Genomic DNA, 17776 nt, shown 5'->3' with positions numbered 1-17776 from the left:
TAATAGATGTTCTATGCAATTGCACCTGTAGGTAGAATTCCCTCATTTCAATATTGCTTTATACTCCTAGGCTACTTGGCAATTCAGTAAAGGACATTATCAGGCTTGAGAGCTCTTCCACAAGTTCTTAATCATTTTGTTTTTTCTCTTTTGTAAAATGCCTCTTGACAATAAAGTTGAATCCACGTTGTAATCTGATTTTAAAATACATTCAGTTACTGGTAATCCAAATAAATGTTCCTAAAATTAAATGGCTGTTGGAAAACATAGGTGGACATGATGTACACAACTGCTCTGATTAGAAACGGAGAAGTGTCATCATATGCTAAATTTTTCATCTTATCTCCCTATAATTTCCCGCAATGGAAACCTGAAAGTGAGAAAAAAGAGGAAGTGGGAAAACTGAAACTGCAGCAGCAGAAACTCAGGATGCACAGCAGAAGTTCACACTCTTTCCACCTTGGTGTGCTAACACTTCTGATTTGAATCGTTAATTGCTCTTGTGCTTTTAACTCCTTGGCAACCACTGGTTTTAGATATCTATTACACTGGGAAAATCCATTGCTTAGTATAAAAGGAGTGAGGGAAATACTTTATTGCTTTTTATTGCCATTCTCTTTTTTACGCAAAAAATAGACATTGTGTTTTCCTAAAAAATCTCTCTTGTATTGGATTTCAGCTTAGCTGAACAGCAGCCACTGTTAAAAAGTGACTATGCCCCTATGATACCTTCCTTCAAAACAAGACTCCTTCAGTATACACAGTGTGACTGATTTAGAGGGGAGGCTGGTGGGAAGGGAAAGTTTTGATTTCTGTTATCTTTGTGTAGCCAGAAAAACCATGAACATTAGCTGGATATTGCTCCAGTTCACACAACATAATCAGAATTGTTAACTAAATAAATAGCACTCTGACTTACACCCAGTGAAACCATATAGACTTATCTTGACATGCACAAAGTTTCTCCTCAGATTGTAGTTCCAGGAATCTTAAAATATTTTCAGGCTGGGCTCAAAGGTTTCACACTGGGATCGTGATGGTGGATGCAGATGTGACCCCAACTATCAGATCTTAGCTTATATTTACAGTGATCTGGAGAAAATAATAATAATAGTAAAGATAAGCCCTCTTATTTCTATGATGGCAAATTGAACAAATAAGAAAAAAAATGACCTATTTCATATTCTCTTTTCCTGGGTTTCTGTTTTATTGTAAATTACTATTTTTAAATGGGTAGTAGGGACTAACACAGAAGTGAGTTTGTATGTATGACTTACAACCTAAAAGTGAATATTCAGTCATGCTATATATGACAATTTTCCATAGAGAAATTTTATGTCAAAGACTGCATGTGTGAGTGATCTGTAAGAGAAATCCATGTTTAGTGTTCAGCTGAACTCTTAGATCTTGGTAAATTGTCTTCAATTTGTGAACTTGTCTTCCATCTGTGTAGTGCGTGGAGACAGACAGCAGCCTACGGAGCCAAATGGGAATTTCACTGTTGTGAGGAGTCTCTGACATGCGGATTCTTGCACTGCCTCGTTGGCAAGACTGTAAAGATACACGACCAATGTAAGAAAAAACAGGTTATGACATGGGTCAGGCTTCAAGGGGAATAGTTTACATCAGTCCTGAGAGACTTAAAAAAAATAATTCCAAAAATAGGAAGAGTTAACTGCCTCTTACGTTGCTGCTTACTTTTATCTATGATGTACATTTACCTCAGCCGAGGAATGGGCATATAACAGTGCAACTCCTTACTGTAGACCTGGTTTGGATTCTCAGACTGTCCACAAAGGACGACTTGGAAGCAGAGAGATGTTTGTGCGTTTGTTTGCAGGTCATAGATAGCTCTCTCCTCAGGTATACTTTACAGTAATGAAGGCACGGTTAACAGAATTGGTATGTTTTCCTTTTCAGCATTGTTATTGGTCCTAACTAAATGTAGTAATCCTAGAGTAACTAAATTGCTTGTTCTGTATATTTGTGATGCTTAGGAAAGCCTAAGTCTTACGAAGATTCTGAATGCAAGAAATACCCATTTTGTTGGCTTTTTTCTTTCACTAGTGTTATAGGTAGGCTTTGACCTTATGGGACACAAGAAATGGTTCTGTTCAGTCTCAGACATGTCACATCTGGGGTCGGTGAAAGGTTTGTTCTTTCCGTGTACACTTAGGAAAACAGTGGGGAAGGAGGGAGCTGAAGGGAGCTCGCAAACCTGTGTGCACCCGTTTTTATACTTTTTTCTTTTTTTTAAGTGGAAAAAGGTTTCTACTGCCTTGGGAATTCAAAGTTAATTAGTATACTGGTTTTGAACATATAAAGTGCACATTGCGTCAAGTACAGAGATTACTACTGAGCAGTACACGCCAGGTGGCTAAGAAAAGCAAGCCTGTGTCTGTTGACGTAAGTTCAGTTTACAATGGTTCATATTCTCAGTGAAAAATTTACAGAGGTCTACAGGCTCTCTGGACTAGTCTGTTGCCTGGGAAACTGCACTCTGTAAATTAGGGTAAGGGGAAAACCTGGTTATTAGACACATATTTTTTATAATTATTACTGTAATTTTCACAATAAACATCCAAACCAGGACTTGGCCATGGACTTGACAAGCCTTTTCATGCTTGTACAGCACTGAGAATAAGGCTGGGACATTTTTTTGTAAGCAATGCATAGTTGCATAGGAGATTAAATATTAAGCAAAAATAGTTCTTTTCCGAGTGTATCAGAGTATGTGTTGCAGATATAAAATCTCTTCCTCTCAGTATTAATAGCTTGCTGTATCTGCCTTATATGCAGAATGGACCGCTGGAGGAATGGTTGAATCCCTCCCTCCCAAACCTGACATAATTGAAAAAGCCAAGGGAGAATAAGGATTGCCTGAACTCTTATAGCTCTAATCATTTTTTATCCTGTAGGTGTCCCCTCTTTTCTTAGCGCTTGCACTTTTCAAGAGCATGAGCTTAAATTTTTATAAGGGATATATAGCAGACAGATTTACTTAATATGTGGTAAAGCACAGAGCATCGACTTTTGAAATTGTTAAAATAGAATACTTAGCCAGACTGGGCACTCCAGACACTGAAACTTAATTTGCATACCGTTTCAAACGAGAGTTTTGAAATATGCTAAGAGCATAAGATCATAAATGTATCATTTTGAACTTCCTGAAAAAAAGAAGAAAATGAAATCATGTTAAAATACTAAACAGTACCTCCTACTTTGGCTAATCAACAAGACAAAAGCTAATCGTTTTTGCAGACCCTAGTTTCTTGGGAGTCACTAAGTAGAACATCATTTGCATTGAGGATGATGGAGGAAATAAAGGCAGTTGAAACTAGATCCTCATATAGGCATGGTGAAAGCTCAAGTGAAAATGAATTTCAGGGAACTTCTTCCCTCTGCAAGTGCCTCACGAGGCACTACTTCCAAAACATAGCCATCAGGACAGCAATGGGTAGATTGTTCCCAGTCACTGTTTCCAGGTCTGGTTCTCCAAGATGTGCTATGCATGGTGGGACCAGCCTTTCATGTCTGCTGTCCCTGTCCTGCTACATGGCTGCTGGCACTCTGGATTTCCTCGTGGCTGGGATGGCTCCCTCAGAGACCACCTGCCTGCTTGGTTGTGATGCCCTGAGCTGTGCTGAGCAAGGGCTTTGCTGTCTGCGCTCTCAGGAGGTCTGCAGGTTTCCCAGAAGCTGGTTCCTGGGTCTGGTCTCTCTGCATTTCCTCCTGCTGGGCTTTTGTTTTTAGTGTTGAACTGAATTCTTTGGCTCAAAAGGAATTACTTTTAAAACTGACTCTACAGTGTTGGTTTTGGACTGGCAACAAGAGAAACTGCAGTTTTTATAATTGTGCATGTGCAGCAGGAGTTCCAGGCTCTTACTCAGACTAGTTTCTATGAAGAAACTCACTGAAAAGCTAATGGCTTTTCTGGTAGTAAATCCATTCTTTCTCCGGGCTTAAGCCATTCAGTAACTGCGGGCACTGATCTCTCTGTCAGGGTTTTCCAGACATGGTCTCTGCCTAAGTGTCAAGCTGCTGCTAGAGGATGAATGCTCCAATCCACACTAAAGATTATTTTCCAAATCGAATGGAATTGTGAAATTGAGAAGCTGACATGGGCATAAACTCCAAACTGTCACACATGTGTACAAGAAGTAATAACACAGGACACACTGCAGTCTTCTGGACTGCTGAAGTTTATTTTTATCTTTAACTGGCATAAGTTAGGGAAATTTGGTATTCATTGCCACTCAGCTTCCCCCTCAACTCCCTGGTGGTAAAGATTTACCTCACTTGGCTGTTATTGCACTATATTTACTTATGCTCCCTATATATCTGCTGTTTTTGTTTAAAATGGATTCCCCCCCACCCCCTGCATTCGGGAAAGTTATGTTATAAAAATCGTGAAACTCTGTTTTGTTAGGTAAGTGCTGAACCTGGGCTGTTCCACCTAGTTCTACCAGTGGCCCAGAGTGTTCCCCAGCAGAGCACTTAGCAGTGTGACTAATCTGTTACATATAGTTTGTTCTATCATGTTCTCCCCATGGGAAATTTGTATAAACATTGTAATGCTTTCCTGTGGTAAGATGTTGTTTATGTTTGTAAATGTTTGTTATTGATGGGTGTGTTAGAAGAGGTGGCTTTGAGAAGAGAGCTGGCTTGCTTCCTTGGTTGTTCTGGGAATTCATTGCAGAGCTACTATTGTTATCCTCTGAGAACATCATTTGCTACCCAAGCAATCTTTATTACTGAACATAGTTACTGACATTACAGAATACAGTTGTTTGTGCTTTTAGAGATTTATTTATTTTTAAAATGTGTTTTAAGATTCAGGTCCAATGGGTGTTTTCAAGGTAAAGTCTGACAACTTTTGGATAGTTTGGTGTTTCCATGGATCTTTGCTGGAACACCATGCACAATAGCCCATGGAAAATAGCAAATGGCAAGTTAAAGACTGGTTTTAACTCATAATTGTTTAAAGGCAGTCAAAAAAGTCAGTGAAGTTACTTAGTAGAAGTGGCTTCAGCAAACTCGAGATATCTTGGTGTAATCCTTTGAATACATCAAAACGGTTAGTGAAAAGTTGCCCATCAAATTTGACTCCAGGTGCCAAGTTTGTTTTTTGAAATATGTATTCTAGCTTTTGAGACAGTTATGTTACATATTTTCCTCGTCTTTGATGTTAACACATAAAGCAAAACTGCTTTTTGCTTTCAAAGGAAAGGATGACACGTATAAAATAATAAATGTGTCTCAAATATTAACAGTTTCATAAAGTACAAGTTGTACATGACTTGTCTTTCCTTTTAAACAGAATCTCAATTTATGATGGAGCTGCTTTAAAGTTTCATTCTAGTGCCATGATGTTTTCTCTTAAGGCTTTGCGACTATGCATCTCTGGGCAGGTATGGACAAAACTACTTCTATCTTGCTTAATCTCTTTATATTGAATTACTAATTCTATCATATGTTTATGATGGCACAGAGGTCTCTAGGAAATTTTTTTTTCTCTGAAGTGTGTTAAAGAATAAGATTCAAAGGCTAGAGAAAAAGCCTTCATAAATGATTACTTGTACTTGGAGCACATCTAGGGTAGCCATAGCGCTGTGAATCAGCCACGCTGACTATGGGGAAATGAGAAATTTAACATGAAATAAAGTATTAAGCTGAAGAAGAATACAAGGATATCTTATGTCTCAACTTCTGAATGAAAAGAGTAAATACCTGATTAAAACCCCCAGTATATCAGTCTACTGAATTGCTTTTGGGAAACACTTATATTAATTCTGGGCTACATAAGCAGCAGTGGTTAGCATTCACAGTCAGTCTTATCCAAGAGATGTATTCTCTGGCAGGCCTGTACCAATAAAACTCTGTTTCAACTAAGTTTTATGTTCTGCTTAAAGATGTCCCATCTGCTTGGAGTATCTCATCTCTTTCTCCTAAAATGCTTTTCAGATTACCCTATTTTTCACCTCTGTTATTCTGGAGTGTCATAAATCATTCCTTAAACGAGTGAGGGTTGAGTCTACCTGAGTCTCAATCAGGGTCAAACGTTAGCATCTACTTAGCTAAAAGCTCATTTTTTTTTTAATCTTGATTTTATTGTAGAAATGGAACAATGGGATAATCGAATCTACTCGCTATTCTAAATAATTCAAGTCACTTTATTCAGATTCCTAAGAAGTGACTGTCAGCAGTCTGGGATTTGAAATAGCAAGTATTGCTTTATACTTAACAAAACACAGATAACTGACAGCCCCTTCACATAGGGAACGGTTCATTTTGTGATGCAAAACAGATAGCTTGGTTGGGAATAATATTGTGTATCTATATGCAGGATTAAATCGCAGACAGAAAGCACAGGCAGATGAAAAGATTGTATTGCTAGTTTCTTTCTCCCGCAGTAAACCTGAATATTTCACAGCCCTCAAGAGAGTAAGGCAAGTGACTGGTTAATGCATTGGCTGTGTTTGACGTACCTTATAACTATTTTTGAACTTTCAGCTGCCTTCTTTAAACACAAGCAGATTCTTTCTGTGATTGAATAGCTCTCCCTAGTAAGAATCTTGTGATAGGAGATTAATATGTTAGAGAACAGTATACCTCCAGCACAGGTAAGCAATAGTCCTGACACCATCAACAATCAAAGTGCTCAAGAGCTAGGCAATCTTCTTCAGTAAAAACTGTCTTCATCCCTTTCATCAATTATAGGAAACACTTGGTTTCAGCGGTTTGTGGGGGGTTTTGTTGGGTTTTGGTTTTTTAAATTTATTTATTTATTTAAAATAGTTTGACAGGTACATTTTGAGAAGCTGAGATTTGCATTCTTAGAGCTTGCAATCCATGGAGATAACTCTGACAGCCAAAGTGATCAGATGGTTCTTGGAGGTCTATTAGTCCAGCTCTTTGTTATCACACTGTATCACAATGGTGTGCTCTTCAGTATCTGCCATTTGTAAACCTGCCAGCATCTTAGTGCATGAAACGTCCGTAAAACATTTCTGGGGATGCTGCCAAAGGGAACTGCTTCATGCATTTGGCCCTTTTCCTCCTCTCTGGCTGGTGCTTTCTGAGATCACTGCTGGAGATCAGCCCAAGCGATACATACATCTCTGTGCCCAGTGTGGATGGAGGCACACGTGTAGGGCAGTTTTACTTGTCCAAATCATTTCCAGATGAGTGGGTAGCAGCATCATGCACGTCATCCTTCTGGACCGCCATGCTCATTAGCTAACTGATCTGACAGCAACCACTTAACATGTGAACCCTGCTAAAAGTAGCTGTTAAACTGGTGGGTTGAACGAACTCCCGCTGACGTTATACAGCGAATGCTTTGAAAAACATATCAGAGCCCCAATGAGTTAAATAGCAATCTATGCATTTTGAAAGCTGCACTGAAGGGGAATGCGATGGTTTTGTATTCTTGTGGTGGAAAAAGTATACTTGAAGATGTATTTTTTTAATCTTGAAACAACATACAGGAGGAGAGCAGGCAGACTTTGAAGAGCAGCTCCGGATGCCTCAGCAAAACTCCCATTGGTGGTAGGAGCCCTTTTGCTGGCAGGTGAAGCAACTTCTGCCTTGAGCCAGCCCCTGTCCAAGAGGCACTCCCAGTAAAGTGTGACCGATCATATTCAGAGTTGCTTGGTTTAAAGTATAATTTTCTAAAGCTACAGACAAATATTAATCTTTCAATCAGCTGCTTTATTAGATTGTAAACCCCAAAGTTCATAGAATCACAGAATAAGTCTCTGGAGGTCAGCTGGCTCGTTTTCCGGTCAAATTCTGAGTATGTCTGGAGATGGATATTTCACAACCCCTCAGGTCTTTTCCATTGTTTACATTATTGTGAAAAATTTAGTGAAACCACAGTTGCATTAACACAAAAATGCAGCATTCCCACATTTATCCATTCCAGTGTCCTTTCGTGTCACCCAAGAAGTTAGAGCAGGAAAGCTAACAGGGAACGAAGGGAGCTTTGCAACATGACTGTAACCTGGACTCAGGAGGATATTAGATCATATGCACTATCTCTTTCTTATTTTACTGCAGGATATTTCTTATTTCATACAGCTCCACATTAAGTGTTTGCATTTTCTTATTTAAACCACTGTAAGTGAATCTCTCATGACTGCATCAAGATTCCTAAATTCTTCATTAAAAAATAATACAGCTATTCTGCACTGGAAGGAAAAAAAAAAGAGTAGTTTTTAAGAAGGCCAAATAATTTGATTTTTAAGTGATTACTTTTTAGGGATTTAAAAAAAAAAAGTCTTGAAAGCCAAATTTTTAGTGGTAAGAATCTGGCAAACATTAAAAAAAATGAAGAACTTACGCATGTATACATGCAGCAGTATTTGCATGATGGTCTGTTAGGATAATGCTATGTCAACAGCTGAATTTATGTGACGAGGATGACTCCAACCATATTTATTTGCTAAAGGACTGGAATGCCTTTGTCAGAAAGCATAGGATGACTCCAGCACAGGCAGTACGGGGAGCAGAATAGCTGAGATCATAATGGGAAATATGACCAGGACTTAAATGATTGATGTGGTTTTAGCTCTTTTTTATTTCAGCCATTTATGTTAACTTGAGGTTAATCAAAACCTTTTTTTTCCTAGTAAGATGGTTGATGTACCCACATGACAATTCTATATTATTATAGATGTGTTGAATGCTTTCTGCAATGATTAAGTAAAATAATATTGTTCAGAATAAATCAACTACATGAAACAACTATATGATTTTCTTAAAAGCTTAATATGCAACGTGTAATTGCTTTATGTTAGCCAACTCAAGGTTTCAATTCTTGCTGCTGAAGGGTCAGAAATGAAGTATTTGAGTTTACAGAGAACAATCAGGTTTTGAGGATGGGAAGGCTTGATTCTAGGAGTTAAAAACTAAACCAGTATTATTTGTCACAGTATAAAATGTGACACCTTTGAACTTGTTACATGTTGCTAAAAGGCCTGGAAATTTGCCTTAACATTGCAAAGCAAACAAGAAATATATCTTTTCCAGATTTTTCATTTCTGGTCAGAAATAGGGGCTTGCTGATGACAACTGTTTCTCTCTTGGTGAGTGTGTAAAAATTTTCAAACCAGTTGTGTGAACCTGGTAACCACATCAATCAATGTACTCGAAAAGGAAGCCACCCACATTTACTGAAGTGTGTGATGAGATACGGAGGTTACGAATGAGCCTGAAGTCCCATCTGGAAAACAAGAAGCTTATTTTTTTTAAGACAACCAGAATCTGGAGGACCAAATGCAAATGTCTAACTTTTGTGCCCACAATTGCCGTTGTATGACAATTTAGAGGCATTTTGGCAAACTGAAATCGAATGCACCTGGGATTTATGAATTTTGGTGGATTAATACACAGTACGCATTAAAGTAATAGTGTTAACCTCTGCAACAGGCTCGCTGGAGTTACTGTGCATCCAGGCCTTCCTGTTTGCTGCACTTATTGCATGATCTGCAGAGATATGGATAATTTTCCTGAAAGGCTGAAATAGCATTAAAGGGTTCCGAACGAAACCCGATCAAAGGAGATAGGCAGTGGCCTCGGCTTGAAGGCTGCCTTTCCTCTCTGTAGTAAAGGAGACAGGAACCAGCTGGTTTGACCACAGGAGCAATGCCCACCACATTTGTTTCTGCTGCTAGCAAAAGGGGTTCATCAGGCGGGACCGTACCTGTTGTGACAGGATCTACCCTTGCCCGCTCTGTTCTCTGGCAACCTCCTCGACCTCTCTGACACAGACTTGCTGTGGTTCCCTTCTGGTGCTGAAGATGAGCTGCAGCCTTGATTGTCGTCTTTGGTCCCTCTCTGCCAACCGGCCCTGGATGCTAATCCTGGCTGTGCCTTGGGGTGGTGGTGCAAGGGAAGCTGGCAAGAAACGCTACCTGGCGTGGGAGGGGAGAGGCAGGTCTATGTGTTGACAACAAACACTCAAGTGTTGCTTGAAATTCAGACTGAAATATGACCAGATTATTAAAAAAAGCCCTAACTTTTTTCACGATTAGATGATTTTTAAAATTTTTTTTTAAACTATTATCTTTGTCAAAACATCAGTCTCTTCAGCTTACTCCCAGCTTTTTCAGATGGAGTCACTCCCATTAGAGAAAATATAGGAAATCCTTCATGGCTTTGAGACAAACGTGGATTTTGTCTGTTTTGGCTGGTTGCCTTATCTTACTTGTTTTTCTATCTGGTTTCTGAGGAAACTTCATGGTAACTGTGAACCTGGGCACTCTGTGCTTAACAGTCAGAGTGTAAAAACTTGATGAGAATGTAGACTCAAATCTGCGTAATCACTTATACAAAGCACACTCTTGTGAACTGCATTTCTGTGAGGGTAAAAAATCAAAAGGGAAGCTTGAATGTGTTTTTTGTGTTCAGTGGAGGAAAAACTATTTTCTTGCTAATATTCAGCCCTGTCCTCTCCTTGATGACACCCAGCAACTCTCTCTTATTCGAGGATTCTTCCTTCCTCCACTTTTCCATATTTTCTGGTCTCCCTCCTGTTCCTACCCGAATATGCTATTTAGGCAGCAGCAGAGAGAAGTCCCAACTCTTGTACGTGTGCCATTGATGAAGCACCATGTTCAAATACCAGCATCTGTGCCACAGGTTTACCACCGCTGCACTAATGGCATCTCAACTGATTTATTGTTGTTCTTGGCTCGCTGCAAGCTATTCCATGAGCTGCAAGGAAAACTGATTTTATATATGTGATTTTTAACATGTTCCTCAGCTTGTTACACGTTATCCAAAGGAAACAGGACGAGTGCCTAGAAGTACGGCAGCAGATACAGAGGTATGTGCGGAGCCCTGGAGCTGCCCCTGCGTACCCGGCGGCAGCCTGCCTTGGCTGGGGTGGCTGGAGACCCCTCTCCCTCTCCCCTGCGGCAGCTGAGTCACAGCTGGCTCCAAGATGGATGAACGGGCTGGTGAGAACTAATCTGTTTGGAAGGACCTGTCGTTATGGATTTTAGAAAGGATACAGTTTGAGGTATTTAAAACTCTATCATTGAATAAAATCCCCAGTGAACAATCCATTTTTAGAATATCAACATAAGTATATTTTGCTTACGTAATCGATCCTAGCACAATAAATACTTTGCCATTCATTCAATCCAATTTACTTTCATAATTAGTGTGGAATAGAAATTGTGTGGTCAATATAATTACCATATCACACCTTTACGTGCTGTTCCACTTTTTTATTTATTAAAAACTATGCTTATTTTATTTTAACTCTGCAAACTCCTTTTTTTTTAACTAATTAAAAAGTATGTTGTTGAGACTAACCCGGAGTTGCATAAATCAATAACTCCACATAGAAAAAGAGAACAAATTGTACCTCTTATTTGCATAATGGACAAGATCTAAAACAAATTCCTTGGGTTAATGAGGGTCCTCAGGGTTGTTTGTGAGGATATACAGCCTCCTGTGACACCAATATGTTACTGATTGAAAAGTACTGCTCAGAGCCAAAGAAAAGAGGTGAAAAAAATCAGGAGCAAGCTGGTTGGGGGACTCAGTATACTGAAGCTTTTAGCTTGAGTGCATTGATTTTTGGCTGCCTGCACTGAGCTCCAGCATAAGCTGAGGATACAAATTCAGATTTACCCTTGCTTTGAGGTTCAAACTCAGTTTTAATCTCAGCTGGGGATTTGGCTAAGGCACAGCTGAGTTCCCAAGTTTCTGTCACACCGACATGAGGTTATCTTTTTCTGTCTCAGAAAGAGAACAGTGCTCCCCAGAGGGAAGGAGACACAAACACCCTGAAACGTGCAGGGGGTTATGCAGCTCTGTTAACTTAGAAGAGGTCTGAATGAGACAATTGTGGGGCCAAAAAATGCTAGGAGCAGGCAGTTACAACAACGTTAAAATGTCTCATATTTCCTATTCTGTTTCTACTCCATTACCTTTATCCTCTTATTCCAGGCAGTTAGCTCCCTCGTTCTCTTATTACCTTGCTGTGAGTCAGTAGCGTGGCTGGAGGCGTGCAGGGCGCTGCCACAGGTGCTCATGCCTGCACGGAGAGGAAAAAGCTTTCGCTGGAGTGCAGCGTTGTAGCAGCTCTGTGCAAATGGGATTGCTTTTGGAAGCTTGTTGTGTGGCTGCGGCTGGATGCGCTTTTATGGAGATGGCAAGAGGTGGATTCAAGGCAGAAGGGAAGGCCTCTTACCTCCCCTCCCAGTGTAAAATCACCTCTTCCAAACCAGCAGGAAGCTGATGCTGTTCAAAGTCCAACTGAGGATGGACAAAACAAATGTTTTTTTCCTAAGCCTTATTCTTGAAATGAACTCTATTAACTGAATTTTTCCTGAACTATTCACCTTGGAAAGGTCATAAAATACTGATGAAAGGCTTCTAATACAAAATTCAAATGATCTATTAGCACATTTCACCTACCGTGTCACAAAAATTACAGTGCAGATCAAACACAGCGCTGATTCCTGCTTTTTTTCCTGTTTAATGTGCATCTTGAATATTACAGCACCAGAGATGTTCTAATTTAGAGAGATGTTCTGAAGGAGGGGAGGTCCAATGGTTAAGTGAAGTAGGAGTTTTCCAATTTATAAGACAGTCACTTGTGGAGACTGGGGCCACTCCTGCATCCTCATGCTCTAAGACTCTACTTGGAAAGGCATCCACTTATAGTACAATTGCTGCAACCTGTGAGGTTCCTATTGCTGGTGCTCTGATAAGACCTTTCTTGTCAGTGCAGCATGTTTCTGGGAGTTCAGAAGCAAATAGGCTTTTTCATCAGCTGAAACATATATTACATTATCATGTCCATCAAGGCTTGGACATACCAATTGCTCTGTGTTTTATGAGTGCGGATACTGGGAAGTTATCTGACAATGTGGGATGAAAACTATTGGTCTGATATATGAAAGAAATCAAAATTTGAATCTTGTGTGTGTCCCTGTCTCCTGTATATGCTCAAAGACCTTTAGCACAGAGGTCCGGTCCAGGCCAGGCCCTGATGAGATGGCCCAAGGGAGCAACAGGTTCCTCCAAACTGACAAAGCAGAGTGAAACCTGACGCAGGAGGCAGAGCTGCAGCAGGGCAGAGACCAGGGACCATGTGGGCTCCCCAGCCAAGCCCTGGGGTGCAAGCGGAGTCACCTCCATCATCACCTGCAGCCTCCTGAGGCCAACTCTGCTCCCCCAAACTTCCCACAGGAGGCCCAGCTGCTCTTACCTGCTATGACTCTCTTTCTTAATCATTCAGCATGGAAAGGTCGTAAACTTTTGATGAAGAGCTTCCAATGTACATTTGGAGGGTAATGATTAAAGAACGCTTTAGGAAATAAATCTGGTCTTCAGCAATTCTCTGTTTTAGCTTAGAGCAAGGAAAAGGTTGCAGCTGTATATACCTAAAGAAATCATACATTAAAGGAAAGCATTTTGTGCATGAAAGGCAGATATTTTGGTTAGCTCTGCTGGAAGACACAAACTAGTGAAGCTAAGTAACATCTACATGATCACAGTGGGCACTGGTCTTTAGATCTGAGCCTGCAAACCCCAATCTATATGGAAAATATGCTGTGTTTTCTCCACGGGTATATTGCTTTTCAGACCATGAATCCTGAAGAAGACAAGGTAAGTGAGATGCCATTCCAGAATTATGTCTTTTGCGTTTACAGAGATTTTTACTTTTCTTTTTTACCTGAGGGTGACTGACTTTTCCAAACAACTGAATAACTTGTGTAATTTTTTTATTCTTAATGGATACAGATTAAATGTGAAACATACTTTTCAAAACAATGGTTGGTTTTAATTAATTTTGATTGAGGAGATGCAATTCTGTAAAGAATAACTATAATTTCATATCATACCTTGGTGTAGTGTTCCCCCAGAGAGGAAGTAGAAAGACTATGTCCTCATTTGGCCTTTGCAGTTATTTCCTGCCCTTTCTATTGTGTCCCCATAATGCTGTAAGACAGTGTCCCTGTTGCAATTTCTGGTAGTCAGCGAACATGAAAAGTATTGTTATGTTAATGACCCTTTCACCATAATTTCTCTGAAGATTACAGTTGCAAATCATGCCCACCTGGTACTTCCTTCTATGAATGAATCAGACCCTTAAAACAAGTGCCACTTCCCCTTCTGGCCATCTAACTTGCCCTTAGCTATTTCTAAAAGGAATGGTATAGTAATTATTCACTTTATTCATTATCATAAAAATCTGACTTGTCAAAAGAAACATGATTAGTATCTTTTCTTTAAATGGCAAGAATTCCCATAAGATGGTATGCAAATGAAATTGTATATAAAACACACACACACACACAAAAATGTTAATCGTGTCAAAAATCAGCTCTGAGTGAACAGGAGTGATGAGATGAAGAAATGAAGCATGCAGTGAAGCTTCAGCCACAGGGGATGTCTACATTGCACAGGTAACTTGGGCTGTCAGACTGGTTTTAGTCTTAACCCCCATGTAGAACAGCCTGTAGCTGGAGTTTGAGACACCTTAAAACCAGAAGGACCTCCAAATGCTGGTTTGGCTTTTACAAGATGTGGGATCCAGCCCCTCTCCCCGTGCTGTTTGCCTCCCAAGGGGCTTCCTGCAGGGTGGCCGGGGTCTGGGGCAGATGGACAGAGTGCCTGGGTGGGAGAAGCTGGTGGATGCGCTGCTGTGCAGGCAGCTCCGGGAACAGGGAGGGTGCAGCGCTTGAGGAGGGATTTCAATGGAGATCTGTACCAGGAGAAACCGAACCTGGGCGTTTGAGCCCAAAGGTTGCTGTCTCGGCAGCACCCTGGCCTGTCAAAAGTGGGGGGCTGCTGGCTTTCTGCCTCATTCAGTCAGACTGAGCACTACATGTACCTGAAAGACTAAGGGCTGTTAAGCTCCGTCTTACAAGTTTTGATCAAATACGTATAGACAATTAGATTCTGAAAACACATTCAAAGAAGGTGTGTATTTTACAGGTGGAAATTTTCACCCATCTTTAAATGTATGTGGAGAGGAATTACTGACCTGATAAGGGGAACTGAACAAGATTTTTTTTTCTGCTTCAGTACTACAAACAGAGCTTTAAAAAAAACCCCAAACAAACCACAAAGAAACAAAAACCCCCACAAACAGGCAAACCCAAGCAAACAACAAAGAAATTTCTAAATCAATCCTGCTCTCCCTGTGTAGTCTTCCATCCTGTATCTGTTAGTCTCTTATCCTAATGGAATTGGTTTGCCCGCTTGAAGTAGCGTTGTATGCTTCGTCATTTAGGGCAAGTAATTCTGGACCAACTTCTGGACCGTACCCAGGAAACAGACCACAAGGGCATGATGTGAAGCAGGGTGCCCTTGTCCGTACATGAGTGTAATCCCTACTTGGTTGGGAAATAGGGCTGGCTGTGCTGGGAGTCAGCAGATGTTTCATGCTAGCTTAAGAGGTCTAGTCTGTTCTTCTGTGGAGAGAGAATATATATTTATATTAAGGATTTTCTCATATATGGAGAATATTTGTTTATTTACTACTGTACATGCACACATCTATATAACTGAGATTTTTTTGTATTTTTTTTATATGGACTTTTTGCTGTGTAACATCATTCTTCAAAATGTCTGTTGCATCTTGTCTATGATCTATAAATCTAAGAATCATGGAACAATTCTCAGGGATTTGTAGATGTCTGAAAATTGAATCCTACTGTAGAAACTTAGTGAATTAAATTGCCCCAATGCATGTAGTTTTGAGAGTTTGTAAGCCTTCATTCTACACAGGGGGAAAAAAAAAAAAAAAAGACACATTAAGTAAAGAGAAATTCTGCGAGCTGAAGCCAGCAGAGCTTCTGCTGTGCTTTACCTATCATTCTTCAAAAGATGTTTGATCCTTAGATAAAACATTTGTTAATACTTTAAAGATTTCAACATAAGATCTTTAAAGATTTTTCTCTTTTTCTACAGTAAAACCCTAATAATATGTCATAATTTTACTTAAGTATTAAACTCCTTTCAATATCTGGAGCTAACTATTCACCCTAGGCATTCAATAACAACAATGTGACAGAGGAATTGGGACTCAGGGAGTAAGAGGAAGAAATAAGGGTGAGGGAAATGAGATGGAGGTTTAGCATCATTTCAGAGATTGGATTTAACTCTGAGGTCTCTGACTCTGTGCTAGCAACATGAAAAAGATAATCTTTTTATGTCATTGATAGGCAAATTGTTGGAAACGCTGAATACAGGGCACAGAAACTAATTAGAAAAAGAATTAAAAGATGAAAATATCCTTTCAGATACAAAAATCATGTTATTAGATAAACTAAGGTTCTGAGAGTTTTATTCTCTCTTTTTTCCTATATATTTTTTTTTAATCAGTTTGCAGGAAATGGAGCAAAGCAGAGCAAACAGAAAAGAGTGGTAGGGTGTTAATTGAGACCTGATAATTAAAGTGAAGCATACTCAAAGAACAAATATCCTTCCAGCTTTCAGTGTGAAAATCATGATGGGTAGCACCTATGGACTCAGCGCTGCTGTGGTAACCCTGGGAAGCCGCAGTGAGAGCCTCAGCGACACACAAGTCTTTGCCTGAGAACAAACATTAGCGGGTGGGGAGTTTCACAAAACTGATTATTTTTTTTTTTTAATTCATCTTTTTCTTTTTTCCAGCTCTGTCTTGGTGTCTGGGCTGTTGACAGGTATGAAATGGAAAGGATGTACTCCCTTGGCAATAAAAAAGCATGGGTGAGCAAGCGGTGGTTGCAGGGTAATGGCAACAGTGCCTTGTGCCAGTCTCAGCTGAGTGCTGAGAGATTAAATAGATTAAATGACAATAGATGCAAGCTAATTGAATTCAGTGATATAGGAGATGAAATCAGAGCAGTATAAAATCAGGCCTAAGATGGAGATTGTTATTTTACTTTTTATCAGCTCTCTCTTTGGGTTGCCAGAGTCAGGAGCTCTTTCACTCATTAGAAATGAAAATAAAACAAAGAACACGCACTGAAAAACAAAGAGCTGCTCTCCTGGTTTGTTTTTACAACAAAAGAGCTTTGCAAAAGATTTGCAGTATTTTAGAAAATTAATAGTTTGAGAACCATCTTAGACTGAAGTTGCTTGGATTTTCTCTGTTTTTTCTTTAGAGAAAGATGACTTGGAGTTTGAGTGTCTAAGTGGCTGTTATCCTGATTGAAGGTAAAAGTCTCTTTTATAAAGTTAAAATGTTCGGAAGTGTAATGAAGTCTGAGACAACGCAATTGTGACTCATTCTCTGGATTTTGTTGTAGGCTCAGAGGTGGTGGTTAAACTCCCCTTCTCCCCACCCTAGGTCCACCCCTTCAAATAAGTGTGTTTTATGGAAGGACCTAAATTTAGGAACTGATGAGTTTTGTATCCAGACAGGAAGAGAGGCTATTAAACTAAAGGGACAGCACAGAAAATAAAATAGACATGAAAGTGAGAAGAATATAATAGGGAGAAGGGAAGTTTTAAAATGAACAGAGCAAATTGAGAGCAAAGCTGCAGGTATGTGTTGTGTTTTTCTGGGCCTTGGATTTAAGAGAACAACTGTGAACTTGAAGCAGAGGATGAAGGATTTGATTTGAATATGAATGTCTGGCAGGATCTGAGCAGCATGAAAGGGATAATTTTAGCAGCAACTTTTTGAATAGACTGGTTGGGTACAAGCTGAGATATAAGTAGGCTAGACAGGCTATAGCTAAGATAAAGGATGAGCGGGGAAAAAAACATGAAAGGCAGGCAAAATTCACCTACGTGAACAAAAGTCTAGCAGAAGCAT

The sequence above is a fragment of the Balearica regulorum genome, chromosome 8, assembly GCF_011004875.1.
Source record: "Balearica regulorum gibbericeps isolate bBalReg1 chromosome 8, bBalReg1.pri, whole genome shotgun sequence".
NCBI classification, from domain to species: Eukaryota; Metazoa; Chordata; class Aves; order Gruiformes; family Gruidae; genus Balearica; species Balearica regulorum.
This window is presented reverse-complemented; position numbering follows the sequence as displayed.